Source organism: Neovison vison, chromosome 4 (assembly GCF_020171115.1).
Source record: "Neovison vison isolate M4711 chromosome 4, ASM_NN_V1, whole genome shotgun sequence".
NCBI classification, from domain to species: Eukaryota; Metazoa; Chordata; class Mammalia; order Carnivora; family Mustelidae; genus Neogale; species Neogale vison.
In genome coordinates this window covers 99475767-99493070 of record NC_058094.1, presented here as the reverse complement: position 1 = coordinate 99493070, position 17304 = coordinate 99475767, and positions in this window count along the sequence as shown.

The following is a 17304-nucleotide window of genomic DNA, read 5'->3' as shown; positions in this document are numbered from 1 at the left end:
TCCCCAAATCAAAAGAGATCCTAATCTCTTCAATCTTTTTTTTCTTAATTCTTTTTTTAATTCTTGATTGAATTTTTAATTCAATCTCTTTATTTTAATTCTTTTTTTCTTTTTTTTTCTTTCTTTCTTTTTGAACCTCTTTTTATCCCCAAATGAGAAGAGATCCTAATCTCTTCAATCTTTATTTTTCTTAATTCTTTTTTAAATTCTTGATTGAATTTTTAATTCAATCTTTTTTTTTAATTCTTTTTTTCTTTTTTTTCTTTCTTTCTTTTTGAACCTCTTTTTATCCCCAAATCAGAAGAGATCCCAATCAGAAGAGATTGGGAGATCCCAATCAAAGGAGATCCCAATCAGAGGAGATCCCTCACCCAATCGTGAAGGGGGAAAATCCCCCCTCATGATATGGGATCTCTTCTGATTAGGTTAAAGCATATTTTGCTGGGATTGTTGCCACCCTTTTAGTATTTTACTTTCTCCTTCATATACTCTTAGCTGGACAAAATGACAAGGCGGAAAAATTCACAAGAAAAAAAAAAAGAACAAGAGGCAGTACCGAAGGCTAGGGACCTAATCAATACAGACATTAGTAATATGTCAGATCTAGAGTTCAAAATGACAATTCTCAAAGTTATAGCCGGGCATGAAAAAGGCATGGAAGATATTAGAGAAACCCTCTCCAGAGATATAAAAACCCTTTCTGGAGAAATAAAAGAACTAAAATCTAACCAAGTTGAAATCAAAAAGCTATTAATGAAGTTAATAAAAATGGAGGCTCTCACTGCTAGGATAAATGAGGCAGAAGAAAGAATTAGCGATATAGAATACCAAATGGCAGAGAATAAAGAAGCTGAGCAAAAGAGGGACAAACAGCTACTGGACCATGAGGGGAGAATTCGAGAGATAAGTGACACCATAAGACGAAACAACATTCGAATAATTGGGATTCCAGAAGAAGAAGAAAGAGAGAGGGGAGCAGAAGGTATACTGGAGAGAATTATTGGGGAGAATTTCCCCAATATGGCAAAGGGAACGAGCATCAAAATTCAGGAAGTTCAGAGAACGCCCCTCAAAATCAATAAGAATAAGCCCACACTCCGTCACCTAATAGTAAAATTTACAAGCCTAAGTGACAAAGAGAAAATCCTGAAAGCAGCCCGGGAAAAGAAGTCTGTAACATACAATGGTAAAAGTATTAGATTGGCAGCTTACTTATCCACAGAGACCTGGCAGGCCAGAAAGAGCTGGCATGACATTTTTAGAGCACTAAACGAGAAAAACATGCAGCCAAGAATACTATATCCAGCTAGGCTATCATTGAAAATAGAAGGAGAGATTAAAAGCTTCCAGGAGAAACAAAAACTGAAAGAATTTGCAAACACCAAACCAGCTCTACAGAAAATACTGAAAGGGGTCCTCTAAGCAAAGAGAGAGCCTAGAAGTGGTAGATCAGAAAGGAACAGAGACAATATACAGTAACAGTCACCTTACAGGCAATACAATGGCACTAAAATCATATCTCTCAATAGTTACCCTGAATGTTAATGGGCTAAATGCCCCAATCAAAAGACACAGGGTATCAGAATGGATAAAAAAACAAAACCCATCTATATGTTGCCTCCAAGAAACTCATTTTCAACCTGAAGACACCTCCAGACTTAAAGTTAGGGGGTGGAAAAGAATTTACCGTGCTAATGGCCATCAGAAAAAAGCAGGAGTGGCAATCCTTATATCAGATCAATTAGATTTTAAGCCAAAGACTATAATAAGAGATGAGGAAGGACACTATATCATACTCAAAGGGTCTGTCCAAAAAGAAGATCTAACAATTTTAAATATCTATGCCCCCAACGTGGGCGTAGCCAACTATATAAACCAATTAATAACAAAATAAAAGAAACACATCAACAATAATACAATAATAGTAGGGGACTTTAACACTCCCCTCACTGAAATGGACAGATCATCCAAGCAAAAGATCAACAGGGAAATAAAGGCCTTAAATGATACACTGGATGAGATGGACATCACAGATATATTCAGAACATTTCATCCCAAAGCAACAGAATACACATTCTTCTCTAGTGCACATGGAACATTCTCCAGAATAGATCACATCCTCGGTCCTAAATCAGGACTCAACCGGTATCAAAAGATTGGGATCATTCCCTGCATATTTTCAGACCACAATGCTCTGATGCTAGAACACAACCACAAGAGGAAGTTTGGAAAGAACCCAAATACATGGAGACTAAACAGCATCCTTCTAAAGAATGAATGGGTCAACCGGGAAATTAAAGAAGAATTGAAAAAAATCATGGAAACAAATGATAATGAAAATACAACGGTTCAAAATCTGTGGGACACAACAAAGGCAGTCCTGAGAGGAAAATATATAGCGGTACAAGCTTTTCTCAAGAAACAAGAAAGGTCTCAGGTACACAACCTAACCCTACACCTAAAGGAGCTGGAGAAAGAACAAGAAAGAAACCCTAAGCCCAGCAGGATAAGAGAAATCATAAAGATCAGAGCAGAAATCAATGAAATAGAAACCAAAAAAACAATAGAACAAATCAACCAAACTAGGAGCTGGTTCTTTGAAAGAATTAATAAAATTGATAAACCCCTGGCCAGACATATCAAAAAGAAAAGAGAAAGGAACCAAATAAATAAAATCATGAATAAAAGAGGAGATATCACAACTAACACCAAAGAAATACAAACTATTATAAGAACATACTATGAGCAACATTACACCAACAAATTTGACAATCTGGAAGAAATGGATGCATTCCTAGAAACATATAAACTACCAAAATTGAACCAGGAAGAAATAGAAAGCCTGAACAGACGCATAACCAGTAAGGAGATTGAAACAGTCATTAAAAATCTCCAAACAAACAAAAGCCCAGGGCCAGATGGCTTTCCGGGGGAATTCTATCAAACATTTAAAGAAGAACTAATTCCTATTCTCCTGAAACTGTTCCAAAAAATATAAATAGAAGGAAAACTCCCAAACTCATTTTATGAGGCCAGCATCACCTTGATCCCAAAACCAGACAAGGATCCCATCAAAAAAGAGAGCTATAGACCAATATCCTTGATGAACACAGATGCGAAAATTCTGACCAAAATACTAGCCAATAGGATTCAACAGTACATTAAAAGGATTATTCACCACGACCAAGTGGGATTTATCCCAGGGCTGCAAGGTTGGTTCAACATCCGCAAATCAGTCAATGTGATACAACACATCAATAAAAGAAAGAACAAGAACCATATGATACTCTCAATAGATGCTGAAAAAGCTTTTGACAAAGTACAGCATCCCTTCCTGATCAAAACCCTTCAAAGTGTAGGGATAGAGGGCACATACCTCAATATCATCAAAGCCATCTATGAAAAACCCACTGCAAATATCATTCTCAATGGAGAAAAACTGAAAGCTTTTCCACTAAGGTCAGGAACACAGCAGGGATGTCCATTATCACCACTGCTATTCAACATAGTACTAGAAGTCCTAGCCTCAGCAATCAGACAACAAAAGGAAATTAAAGGCATCCAAATCGGCAAAAAAGAAGTCAAATTATCACTCTTCGCAGATGATATGATACTCTATGTGGAAAACCCAAAAGACTCCACTCCAAAACTGCTAGAACTTGTACAGGAATTCAGTAAAGTGTCAGGATATAAGATCAATGCACAGAAATCAGTTGCATTTCTTTACACCAACAACAAGACAGAAGAAAGAGAAATTAAGGAGTCAATCCCATTTACAATTGCACCCCAAACCATAAGATACCTAGGAATAAACCTAACCAAAGAGGCTAAGAATCTATACTCAGAAAACTATAAAGTACTCATGAAAGAAATTGAGGAAGACACAAAGAAATGGAAAAATGTTCCATGCTCCTGGATTGGAAGAATAAATATTGTGAAAATGTCTATGCTACCTAAACCAATCTACACATTTAATGCAATTCCTATCAAAGTACCATCCATCTTTTGCAAAGAAATGGAACAAATAATTTTAAAATTTATATGGAACCAGAAAAGACCTCGAATAACCAAAGGGATATTGACTAAGAAAGCCAAAGTTGGTGTTATCACAATTCCGGACTTCAAGCTTTATTACAAAGCTGTCATCATCAAGACAGCATGGTACTGGCACAAAACAGACACATAGACCAATGGAACAGAATAGAGAGCCCAGAAATAGACCCTCAACTCTATGGTCAACTAATCTTCGACAAAGCAGGAAAGAATGTCCAATGGAAAAAAGACAGCCTCTTCAATAAATGGTGTTGGGAAAATTGGACAGCCACGTGCAGAAAAATGAAATTGGACCATTTCCTTACACCACACACAAAAATAAACTCAAAATGGATTAAGGACCTCAATGTGAGAAAGGAATCCATCAAAATCCTTGAGGAGAACACAGGCAGCAACCTCTTCGACCTCAGCCGCAGCAACATCTTCCTAGGAACATCGCCAAAGGCAAGGGAAGCAAGGGCAAAAATGAACTTTTGGGATTTCATCAAAATCAAAAGCTTTTGCACAGCAAAGGAAACAGTTAACAAAACCAAAAGACAACTGACAGAATGGGAGAAGATATTTGCAAACGACATATCAGATAAAAGACTAGTGTCCAAAATCTATAAAGAACTTAACAAACTCAACACCCAAAGAACAAATAATCCAATCAAGAAATGGGCAGAGGACATGAACAGACGTTTCTGCAAAGAAGACATCCAGATGGCCAACAGACACATGAAAAAGTGCTCCATATCACTCGGCATCAGGGAAATACAAATCAAAACCACAATGAGATATCACCTCACACCAGTCAGAATGGCTAAAATCAACAAGTCAGGAAATGACAGATGCTGGTGAGGATGCGGAGAAAGGGGAACCCTCGTACACTGTTGGTGGGAATGCAAGCTGGTGCAACCACTCTGGAAAACAGCATGGAGGTTCCTCAAAATGTTGAAAATAGAACTGCCCTATGACCCAGCAATTGCACTACTGGGTATTTACCCTAAAGATACAAACGTAGTGATCCAAAGGGGCACGTGCACCCCAATGTTTATAGCAGCAATGTCCACAATAGCCAAACTATGGAAAGAACCTAGATGTCCATCAACAGATGAATGGATAAAGCAGATGTGGTATATATACACAATGGAATACTATGCAGCCATCAAAAGAAACGAATTTTGCCATTTGCGACAACATGGATGGAACTAGAGCGTATCATGCTTAGCGAAATAAGTCAAGCGGAGAAAGACAACTATCACATGATCTCCCTGATATGAGGGAGTGGTGATGCAACATGGGGGCTTAAGTGGGTAGGAGAAGAATCCATGAAACAAGACAGGATAGGGAGGGAGACAAACCATAAGTGACTCTTAATCTCACGAAACAAACTGTGGGTTGCTGGGGGGAGGGGGTTGGGAGAAGGGGGGTAGGCTTATGGACATTGGGGAGGGTCTGTGCTTTTGGGTAAATTTGAAGGGGAGATGAACCATGAGAGACTATGGACTCTGAAAAACAATCTGAGGGGTTTGAAGTGGCGGGGGGGTGGGAGGTTGGGGTACCAGGTGGTGGGTATTATAGAGGGCACAGCTTGCATGGAGCACTGCGTGTGGTGAAAAAATAATGAATACTGTTTTTCTGAAAATAAATAAATTGGAAAAGAAGAAAAAAAAAAGAAATTAAGGGCTGTGATATAAAAAGTGACCCTTGGGAGACCTGAGTGGCTCAGCTGGTTGAGCATCTGCCTTTGGCTCAGGTCATGATCTCTGGTACCTAGGATGATCCAGCTCCTTGCTCAGCAGGGAGCCTGCTTCTTCCTCTGCCTGTGCTCCCCCTGCTTGTGTTCTCTCTCTGATGAATAAATAAATAAAATATTAAAAAAAAAAGAATTAAAAAAATAGATTGAAGAGATTGGGTTCTATTCTGATTTGGGGATAAAATGAGGTTCAATAATAAAGAAAGAAAAAAAGAATTAAACAAAAACGGATAAAAAAGTATAAAAAAGAAAAAATATATGTATATATATTAGATAAACTAATTAAAAAAACGTTTAAAAAGAAAAGGGTAAAAGTTTAAAAAAATTTAAAAAATTAAAAATTAAAAAATTTTAGCAGAATAAGAGAAAAAAATGAAAAAGAAAAAAATTAAATTAAATGCAAGACTGAAAAATCACAGGGAGATAGCCATGAGTTCCGTGGTTTGTTTTCTCCTCCTCTGGAATTCTGCTGCTCCCCTTGGTATTGAAACTGCACTCCTTGGTAGGTGAACTTGGTCTTGCCTGGATTTGTTGTTGATCTTCTGGGGGAGGGGCCTGTTGTAGTGATTCTCAAGTGTCTTTGCCCCAGGCAGAATTGCACCGCCCTTACCAGGGTCCGGGCTGAGTGATCCGCTCGGCTTTGCTTTCAGGAGCTTTTGTTCCCTGAGCGCTTTCCATAGAGTTTCGTAGGACGAGAACACAAATGGCGGCCTACTGGTCTCCGGCCCGGAGGAGCCGAAAGCCTGGGGCCCCCCTCCCCAGTGCGCCCTCAACAAACAGCTCCTAGTAACTCCCATCTACCCAACCTCCATCCGCACTCCGAGCTCACGGAGCCCGCAAATGGCTCAAGGCAACACCGAGCTGTGAGCTTACTGTCGGCTCTGTGTCTGTAGCTGGCTTTCCTGTTCCAATATCCGCAAGCTCTGCAACACTCAGACACCCACGATCCTTCTGTGACCCTGCAAGACCCGAGGCCACGCCGACCCCGTGTGGGCTTCACCCCGGTTTAGCCACTGGAGCGATGTCCCTCAGTGGCACAGACTTTTAAAAGTCCTGATTTTGTGCTCCGTTGCTCCGCCGCTTGCCAGGAGCCGGCCCCTCCCCCCGGGGTCTATCTTCCCGTCGCTTTGGATTTACTTCTCCGCCAGTCCTACCTTTCAGAAAGTGGTTGTTTTTCTCTTTCTAGAATTGCTGTTCTTCTTGTCTTTGATCTGCCGATGGATTTGCAGGTGTTTTCAATCTTTAGATAAGCTCTCTAGCTGATCTCCTGCTACCTGAAGTAGTCTCAGCCTGCTACTTCTCCGCCATCTTGACTCGTCCTCCCACCCAGAGTGTTTGACACAGGTCGAAGGCCATGGTTTCCTTCTGAGGATGGGAGATGTTCTGTTCTGTGGCTCAGGATCCACATCTTGTATCATAACTTGGTATTCCAGAACAGGTCTCTGAGGTTAGACGCCTGAACACCTAATCTAGGGTTCCAGTGAGGTCCTAGGGGCATGTCAGTTTCAATCTTCTGACTCAGGACCATTGACTTGAGTGTCTGCCTGGATGTAGGTGATAAGGGTGTTTCAGAATATGCATTTACTTCCAGAGCAGCCTTCAATATTGTGGTGGGCTCAGGGGCCTTGCAGGTTTCTCCTAATCTGGAAGGTTTGGGAAACTTTTCCTTGGGATGAAAGGCAGAGTCCTGTGGTTTGGCTCCAGAGACCCCATCCTGGAGGGCATTTGAGCCATGGTTTTGGGAGAGAAATCTGCAACATAAACTCGGATTAGTGTTAGTGACAGGGTGATCACAGGCCCAATGCATAGACCTGAATGGCAGCTCATCAGGAACTGTACTTAGGGTGACTTGAAAGAGGTAGCACAGGCTTTTCTATCTGCATTGTGTGTCCAGGATGGCCTCAGATTGCAGGTGTGGTCTCATGAGTCTATGGGATATTTTTCCTCTCTAAGGATCCTGGCAGCTCCCAATACTTTGGTGGCTTTTTCAGGAAAAGAAGAGTGTTGTTTTCCATCTAAGGGGTGCCCCAAAAGAGAAATTCCAGAGATGGGAACTGGGTATGAGCAACTGAAAAATCTCACCAAGGGTAGGACTTGGGCCTAGGGGTGTACCAGGCTGGCAAAGCAGGATCCTGGTGGTGAAACTGAGAACGCTTGTCTGAAAGCATGTTCAGGCTGAGGGTCACAATGCCTGTTTGATGCCAGGGTGGCCCTCAGGAGTGGGTGTGGTCTCATTGGCAATGCAGCTGGCTCCCGCATTGATGGTTGGACACCCATCGCAACAGCCAGGTTTCCTGCCATGAGGAAGGAGGAGTTATCTATTGAGCTTCAGGTTACCTCATTAACAGGGATTCCAGCAAAGGTCTGGGGACTGATTCCTGAATATCAAGGATGGGTAGATATGACAGACTTGAGCCATGGCCAGTCTGCATGCTGGATATGCACCCCACCCTATGGATGGATAACATGAGGTCGGAGCTCCGGCTCTGTAAGACACAGCACTAGTGGTCAGGGCAGCCTATAAGTTGGGGTCCCCTCGAGGGCTGAGCAGATTGACCATCATGTGGGGTTTCTGGGAAGACTCAACAGGCACTTCTTCTTTCTATGGAGAAGGCAGAATGTTACGTTGTGGCTCCAGAATGCCCTCTTAACAAGGCTTGGAGACCAGTAGGGTGAGGATGGAATGGTAAAACCAAGCTATGGTTCAATTCAGTGCCAAGTAGAAGGCAGTTTCAATGTGCATGGGTTTATTCGAGATATCCAGCACCTGAGTAAGGGTGGATGTCAAATGTTTGCTCACACTGGAGTTTGTGTCTCTGATAACCGACAAATGGAGGGGTGACATCAAGCGCCATGGAGGATTTTCCACGTTGAGGCCTTTGAGATGCTCCAAACAGCAAGGTTTCCTTCTACTGGACATGTGGAGTCTGGTTTGTTTGTTCTAGGTTCCCCCATGTGGAAAGTTTGTGTAGCAGAGCACTACAGCATAGATACCTGGAAAGCTAACCTCCATTATCGGTTGCAGCTGAGGAACATGGCAGGTTTGTTCTGGTGGCTCTGGTTCGAAGTACCAAGGGCAATGAGTTAACATGGAATCTCTTTCAGATGGGTTACAAAGTTGTTTTTTTACCAACTTTAGAATGTCCTGGTGCTAAGGGGCCAAGGAGGATTCTACTACCTGGGGAGTTTGACAGAGGTCGAAGGGCACAGTTTCTTTCTGGGTACAGGAGATGTTCTTGTCAATGGCTCAGGGACCACATGTTATATCATAAGTTGGTATTCCAGAGCAAGCCTCTGAGGACAATATCTGTAAACCAAATCTAGGATTCCAGTGAGTTCCTAGGGGCATGTCAAGTTCAATCTTCTGACTCAGGACCATTGAATTTGGTGTCTGCTGGATGTAGGTGATCAGGGTGTTTGAGACTGTGCATTTGCATCCAGAGCAGCCTCCATTATGGCGGTGGGCCCAGGCACCTTTGAGGTTTCTCCTAATCTAGACATTTTGGGAAACTGGGATGGGCAAATTTTCCTTGGGGATGCCAGACACAGTCCTGTGGTGTGGCTCCAAAAATCCCATCCTGGAGGACATATAAGCCATGATTTTGGGAGAGTAGACTGCAAACTCTAACTCGGGATAGGGTTAGTGGTGAGGTGATCACAGGCTCAATGCGTAGACCTGGAGGAGAGCTCATCAGGAACTGTAATTAGAGTGATTGGAAGTCAGTATCACAGGCTTTCCTATCTGGATTGTGTGTTTGGATGGCCTGAGAATGCATATGTGTTCTGATGGGTCCATGGGAGATTTTTCTTCCTTAAGGATCCTTGCAGCTACCAATTATTTGGTGGCTTTCTCGGAGAAGGGAAGAGTGTTGTTTTCCATCTTAGGAGTGCCCCAAAACAGGGATTCCGGAGATGAGCTCTGGGTCTGGGCGCCAAGAAATTCCCACTAAGGGTTAGGATTAGGACCAGGGAGCATACCAGCCCTGCAATGTGGGATCCTGGTGGTGCAATAGAGAGGGCTTATTTGAAAGCATGCTCAGGCTGAGGGTCACAATACCTGTTTGTTCCCAGGGCGACCCATAGGAGTGGGCATGGCCTCATTGCCCATAAAGCTGGCTCCCTCATTGAGGGTTGGATACCCATCCCAAAAGCTAGGTTTCATGCCATGGGGAAGGAGCAGTTCGCTATTGGGCTTCAGGTTCCCCCATTGGCAGGGATTCCAGCAAAGGTTTGGGGAAGATGCCCGAATACCAAGGATGGGTAGAGAGGACGGATTGAGCCATGGCTGGTCTCACATGCTGGATATGGCAACTACTCTCTGGGTGGCTGGAACGAAGTCATGCTCAGGCTCTGTCATACATAGCACTACTGGCCAGGGCAGCTGATAAATCAGGGATCCTCGAGGGCTGAGCCAGTGATCCTCATGTGGGGTTTCTGGACAGTCTCACCAGGCAATTCTTCTTTCTATGGGGAAGGCGGAATGCTGGGTTGTGGTTCCAGAATTACCTATCAAGAGGGCTTGGGGACCAGTAGGGTGAGGATGGAATTGTAAACACCAGCTACTGTTAAATTCAGTGCCAAGCAGTAGGCACTTCCAAAGGGCAGCGGCTTATTCGAGATAGCCAGCACCTGAGTAAAGGGTCATGTCAGATATTTGCTCACACTAGAGTTTGTGTCTATGATGTCCGACAAATGGAGGGGTGGTGTCAAGAGGCTACGGAGAATTCCCCACGCTGAGGCTTGTGAGATGCTCCAAGCAGGAAGGTTTCCTTCTCCTGGACAGGTGGAGTCTGCTATGTTTGCTCCACAGTCTTCCATGTGGAAAGTTTGGGTAGCAGAGCTCTCCCGCATGGATGCCTGAAAAGCACACGTCCATTAATCATTGCACCTGAGGATCATGGCATGTTCCTTCTGTTGCCTCTGGGGTAAAGTACCAAGGACTGGACTTGACATGGAATCTCTTGCAGATGTTTCACTCTGCTGGTAAAGAGAGATTTTAGAATGTGCTGGGGACTAAGGGGCCATGCAGGATTCCCCCACCTTGAATCAAGGGCACAGTTTGCTTCTAGGGAAAGGAGATGTTCTGTTGAGTGGCTCAGGGTCCGCATGTTGGACCATCCTAACCATACCATTCTAACTTGATATTCTAGAACAGGCCTCTGAGGACAGATGCCTGAAAACCTAATCCAAGGTTCCAATGATGTCCTAGGAACATGTCAGGTTGAATTTTCTGACTCAGGACCATTGACTTGGGTATCTGCCTGGAAGATAGTGATTAGGGTGTTTCAGACTGCATTTTGCGTCCTGAGTGGCTTCCAATATTTTCGTGGGCTCAGGGGACTTGGAGGTTTCTTATAAACTGGAGGTTTTGGGCAACTGTGATGGGCAAAGTTTTCTTGGGGATGGCAGGCACAGTCCGGTGGTGTGGCTCCAGAGACCCTGTCCTGGAGGGCATGTGAGCCATAGTTCCGGGAGATAAGTCTGCAAACACAAACTAGGTTTAGGCTTAGTGGCACAGTGATCGCAGCCCAATGTGTTGACCTGGGGTACAGCTCGTCAGGAATTGTAATTAGGGGTGACTCGATGGCACTAGCCTAGGGTTTTCTATCTGCATTGTGTGTCCAGTATGGGTTGGGAATGCAAATGTGGTCTCATTGGTCTATGGGAAACTATTCCTCTCTAAGGATCCTGGTGGTTCTCCACAGATTGATGTCTTTTTTGCAGAAGGGAAGAGTGCTGTTTTCCATCTCAGGGGTTCTGCAAAACAGGGATTCCCAAGACGGGCTCTGGGTCTGGGCTCCTGCAAAATCCCACCATATGTTAGGATTTGGGCGTAGGGCATACCAGGCAAGCAATGCAGGATCCTGGTAGTATAACTGCGAGGGCTTGTTAGAAAGCATGCTCAGGCTGAGGGTCACAATGCCTGTTTGTGCCAAGGCCTGCCCTCAAGAGTGTGCATGGTCTTATTGTCCATGCAATTTCTCCCAATTTGAAGGTTGGACACCCATCCCAAAAGCCAGGGTTCCTACCATGGGAAAGAAGAGTTCTCTATTGTTCTTCAGATACCCCCACTGGCAGTGTTTCCAGCCAAGGTCTGGGGACAGGTGTCTTAATACCAAAGATGTGTAGATGTGATGGACTTGGGCCATGGCCTTTCTCACATGCTGGTAATGGGACCCACTCTCTGTGTGGATGACACTATTTCTGGGCTCATGCTATGTCAGATACAGCACTAGTGATCAGGAAACCGTTTAAATTGGGGTTTCCTCGAGGGCCAAGCAGATGATCCTCATGTGAGGTTTCTGGGCTGATTCACCAGGCACTTTTTTTTTTTTTCTATAGGGAAGGAAGAATGTTACGTTGTGGCTCAAGAATTCCCTATCAAGAGAATTTGAGAGATAAGTGACACCATAAGACGAAACAACATTAGAATAATTGGGATTACAGAAGAAGAAGAAAGAGAGAGGGGAGCAGAAGGTATACTGGAGAGAAATATTGGGGAGAATTTCCCCAATATGGCAAAGGGAACGAGCATCAAAATTCAGGAGGTTCAGAGAACTCCCCTCAAAATCAATAAGAATAGGCCCACACCCCGTCACTTAATAGTAAAATTTACAAGCCTTAGTGACAAAGAGCAAATCCTGAAAGCAGCCCGGGAAAAGAAGTCTGTAACATACAATAGTAAAAGTATTAGATTGGCAGCTGACTTATCCACAGAGACCTGGCAGGCCAGAAAGAGCTGGCATGATATTTTCAGAGCACTAAACGAGAAAAACATGCAGCCAAGAATACTATATCCAGCTAAGATATCATTGAAAATAGATGGAGAGATTAAAAGCTTCCAGGACAAACACAAACTGAAAGAATTTGCAAACACCAAACCAGCTCTAAAGGAAAAACTGAAAGGGGTCCTCTAAGCAAAGAGAGAGCCTACAAGTGGTAGATCAGAAAGGAACAGAGACAATATACTGTAACAGTCATCTTACAGGCAATAAAATGGCACTAAAATCATATCTCTCAATAGTTACCCTGAATGTTAATGGGCTAAATGCCCCAATCAAAAGACACAGGGTATCAGAATGGATAAAAAAACAAAACCCATCTATATGTTACCTCCAAGAAACTCATCTTAAGCCCGAAGACACCTCCAGATTTAAAGTGAGGGGTGGAAAAGAATTTACCATGCTAATGGACATCAGAAAAAAGCAGGAGTGGCAATTCTTATATCAGATCAATTAGATTTTAAGCCAAAGACTATAATAAGAGATGAGGAAGGACACTATATCATACTCAAAGGGTCTGTCCAACAAGAAGATCTAACAATTTTAAATATCTATGCCCCCAACGTGGGAGCAGCCAACAATATAAACCAATTAATAACAAAATCAAAGAAACACATCAACAATAATACAATAATAGTAGGGGACTTTAACACTCCCCTCACTGAAATGGACAGATCATCCAAGCAAAAGATCAACAGGGAAATAAAGGCCTTAAATGATACACTGGATGAGATGGACATCACAGATATATTCAGAACATTTCATCCCAAAGCAACAGAATACACATTCTTCTCTAGTGCACATGGAACATTCTCCAGAATAGATCACATCCTCGGTCCTAAATCAGGACTCAAACGTTGTCAAAAGATTGGGATCATTCCCTGCATATTTTCAGACCACAATGCTCTGAAGCTAGAACTCAACCACAAGAGGAAGTTTGGAAAGAACCCAAATACATGGAGACTAAACAGCATCCTTCTAAAGAATGAATGGGTCAACCGGGAAATTAAAGAAGAATTTTAAAAAATCATGGAAACAAATGATAATGAAAATACAACAGTTCAAAATCTGTGGGACACAACAAAGGCAGTCCTGAGAGGAAAATATATAGCTGTACAAGCTTTTCTCAAGAAACAAGAATGATCTCAGGTACACAACATAACCCTACATCTAAAGGAGCTGGAGAAAGAACAAGAAAGAAACCCTAAGCCCAGCAAGAGAAGAGAAATCATAAAGATCAGAGCAGAAATCAATGAAAGAAAAACCAAAAAAAAAAAAAAAAAACAATAGAACAAATCAACAAAACTAGGAGCTTTTTCTTTGAAAGAATTAATAAAATTGATAAACCCCTGGCCAGACATATCAAAAAGAAAAGAGAAAGGAACCAAATAAATAAAATCATGAATAAAAGAGGAGATATCACAACTAACACCAAAGAAATACAAACTATTATAAGAACATACTATGAGCAACATTACACCAACAAATTTGACAATCTGGAAGAAATGGATGCATTCCTAGAAACATATAAACTACCAAAATTGAGCCAGGAAGAAATAGAAAGCCTGAACAGACCCATAACCAGTAAGGAGATTGAAACAGTCATTAAAAATCTCCAAACAAACAAAAGCCCAGGGCCAGATGGCTTCCCGGGGGAATGCTACCAAACATTTAAAGAAGAACTAATTCCTATTCTCCTGAAACTGTTCCAAAAAATAGAAATGGAAGGAAAACTTCCAAACTCATTTTATGAGGCGAACATCACCTTGATCCCAAAACCAGACAAGGATCCCATCAAAAAAGAGAGCTATAGACCAATATCCTTGATGAACACAGATGCGAAAATTCTCACCAAAATACTAGCCAATAGGATAAGACAGTACATTAAAAGGATTATTCGCCACGACCAAGTGGGATTTATCCCAGGGCTGCAAGTTTGGTTCAACATCTGCAAATCAGTCAATGTGATACAACACATCAATAAAAGAAAGAACAAGAACCATATGATACTCTCAATAGATGCTGAAAAAGCATTTGACAAAGTACAGCATCCCTTCCTGATCAAAACTCTTCAACGTGTAGGGATAGAGGGCACATACCTCAATATCAACAAAGCCATCTATGAAAAACCCACTGCAAATATCATTCTCAATGGGGAAAAACTGAAAGCTTTTCCACTAAGGTCAGGAACACAGCAGGGATGTCCATTATCACCACTGCTATTCAACATAATACTAGAAGTCCTAGCCTCAGCAATCAGACAACAAAAGGAAATTAAAGGCACCCAAATTGACAAAGAAGAAGTCAAATTATCACTCTTCACAGATATGATACTCTATGTGGAAAACCCAAAAGACTCCACTCCAAAACTGCTAGAACTTGTACAGGAATTCAGTAAAGTGTCAGGATATAAGATCAATGCACAGAAATCAGTTGCATTTCTCTACACCAACAACAAGACAGAAGAAAGAGAAATTAAGGAGTCAATCCTATTTACAATTGCACCCCAAACCATAAGATACCTAGGAATAAACCTAACCAAAGAGGCTAAGAATCTATACTCAGAAAACTATAAAGTACTCATGAAAGAAATTGAGGAAGACACAAAGAAATGGAAAAATATTCCATGCTCCTGGATTGGAAGAATAAATATTGTGAAAATGTCTATGCCACCTAAACCAATCTACACATTTAATGCAATTCCTAACAAAGTACCATCCATCTTTTGCAAAGAAATGGAACAAATAATTTTAAAATTTATATGGAACCAGAAAAGACCTCGAATAGCCAAAGGGATATTGACTAAGAAAGCCAAAGTTGGTGGCATCACAATTCCGGACTTCAAGCTCTATTATAAAGCTGTCATCATCAAGACAGCATGGTACTGGCACAAAAACAGACACATAGATCAATGGAACAGAATAGAGAGCCCAGAAATAAATCCTCAACTCTATGGTCAACTAATCTTTGACAAAGCAGGAAAGAATGTCCAATGGAAAAAAGACAGCCTCTTTAATAAATGGTGTTGGGAAAATTGGACAGCCACGTGCAGAAATTGGACCATTTCCTTACACCACACACAAAAATAAACTCAAAATGGATTAAGGACCTCAATGTGAGAAAGGAATCCATCAAAATCCTTGAGGAGAACACAGGCAGCAACCTCTTCGACCTCAGCTGCAGCAACATCTTCCTAGGAACATCGCCAAAGGCAAGGGAAGCAAAGGCAAAAATGAACTGTTGGGATTTCATCAAGATCAAAAGCTTTTGCACAGCAAAGGAAACAGTTAACAAAATCAAAAGACAACTGACAGAATGGGAGAAGATATTTGCAAATGACATATCAGATAAAGGACTAGTGTCCAAAATCTATAAAGAACTTAACAAACTCAACACCCAAAGAACAAATAATCCAATCAAGAAATGGGCAGAGGACATGAACAGACGTTTCTGCAAAGAAGACATCCAGATGGCCAACAGACACATGAAAAAGTGCTCCATATCACTCGGCATCAGGGAAAGACAAATCAAAACCACAATGAGATATCACCTCACACCAGTCAGAATGGCTAAAATCAACAAGTCAGGAAATGACAGATGCTGGTGAGGATGCGGAGAAAGGGGAACCCTCCTACACTGTTGGTGGGAATGCAAGCTGGTGCAACCACTCTGGAAAACATCATGGAGGTTCCTCAAAATGTTGAAAATAGAACTGCCCTATGACTCAGCAATTGCACTACTGGGTATTTACCCTAAAGATACAAACGTAGTAATCCAAAGGGGCACGTGCACCCGAATGTTCATAGCAGCAATGTCCACAATAGCTAAACTATGTAAAGAACCTAGATGTCCATCAACAGATGAATGGATAAAGCAGATGTGGTATATATACACAATGGAATACTATGCAGCCGTCATAAGAAACGAAATCTTGCCATTTGCGACAACATGGATGGAACTAGAGTGTATCATGCTTAGCGAAATAAGTCAAGCGGAGAAAGACAACTATCACATGATCTCCCTGATATGAGGAAGTATTGATGCAACATGGGGTCTTAAGTGGGTAGGATAAGAATCCATGAAACAAGAATGGATAGGGAGGGAGACAAACCATAAGTGACTCTTAATCTCACGAAACAAAATGTGGGTTGCTTCGGGGAGTGGGGTTGGGAGAAGGGGGGTAGGGTTATGGACATTGGGGAGGGTATATGATTTTGGGTAAATTGGAAGGGGTGGTGAACCATGAGAGACTATGGACTCTGAAAGACAAGGAACAGGGGTTTGAGGTGGCGGAGGGGTGGGAGGTTGGGGTACCAGGTGGTGGGTATTGTGGAGAGCGCAGCTTGCATGGAGCACTGGGTGTGGTGAAAAAATAATGAATACTGTTTTTCTGAAAATAAATAAATTGGAAAAAAAAAAGAATTCCCTATCAAGAGGGCTAGGGGACCAGTAGTGTGAGGATGGAATTGTAAACACAAGCTACTGTTCAATTCAGTGCCATGCAGAAAGCACTTCCAATGTGCTGCGGCTTATTCAAGATATCCAGCAGCTGAGTAAGGGTGGATGTCTGATGTTTGCTCACACTGATTTTGTGTCTATGATGACCGTCAAAAGGAGGGCTGGCATCAATAGCCCATGGAGGATTTCCCACGCCAGGGCCTGTGATATGCTTCAAACCACAAGGTCCTTCTCCTTGACAGGTGGAGTCTGGTTTGTTTGCTCCAGGGTCCC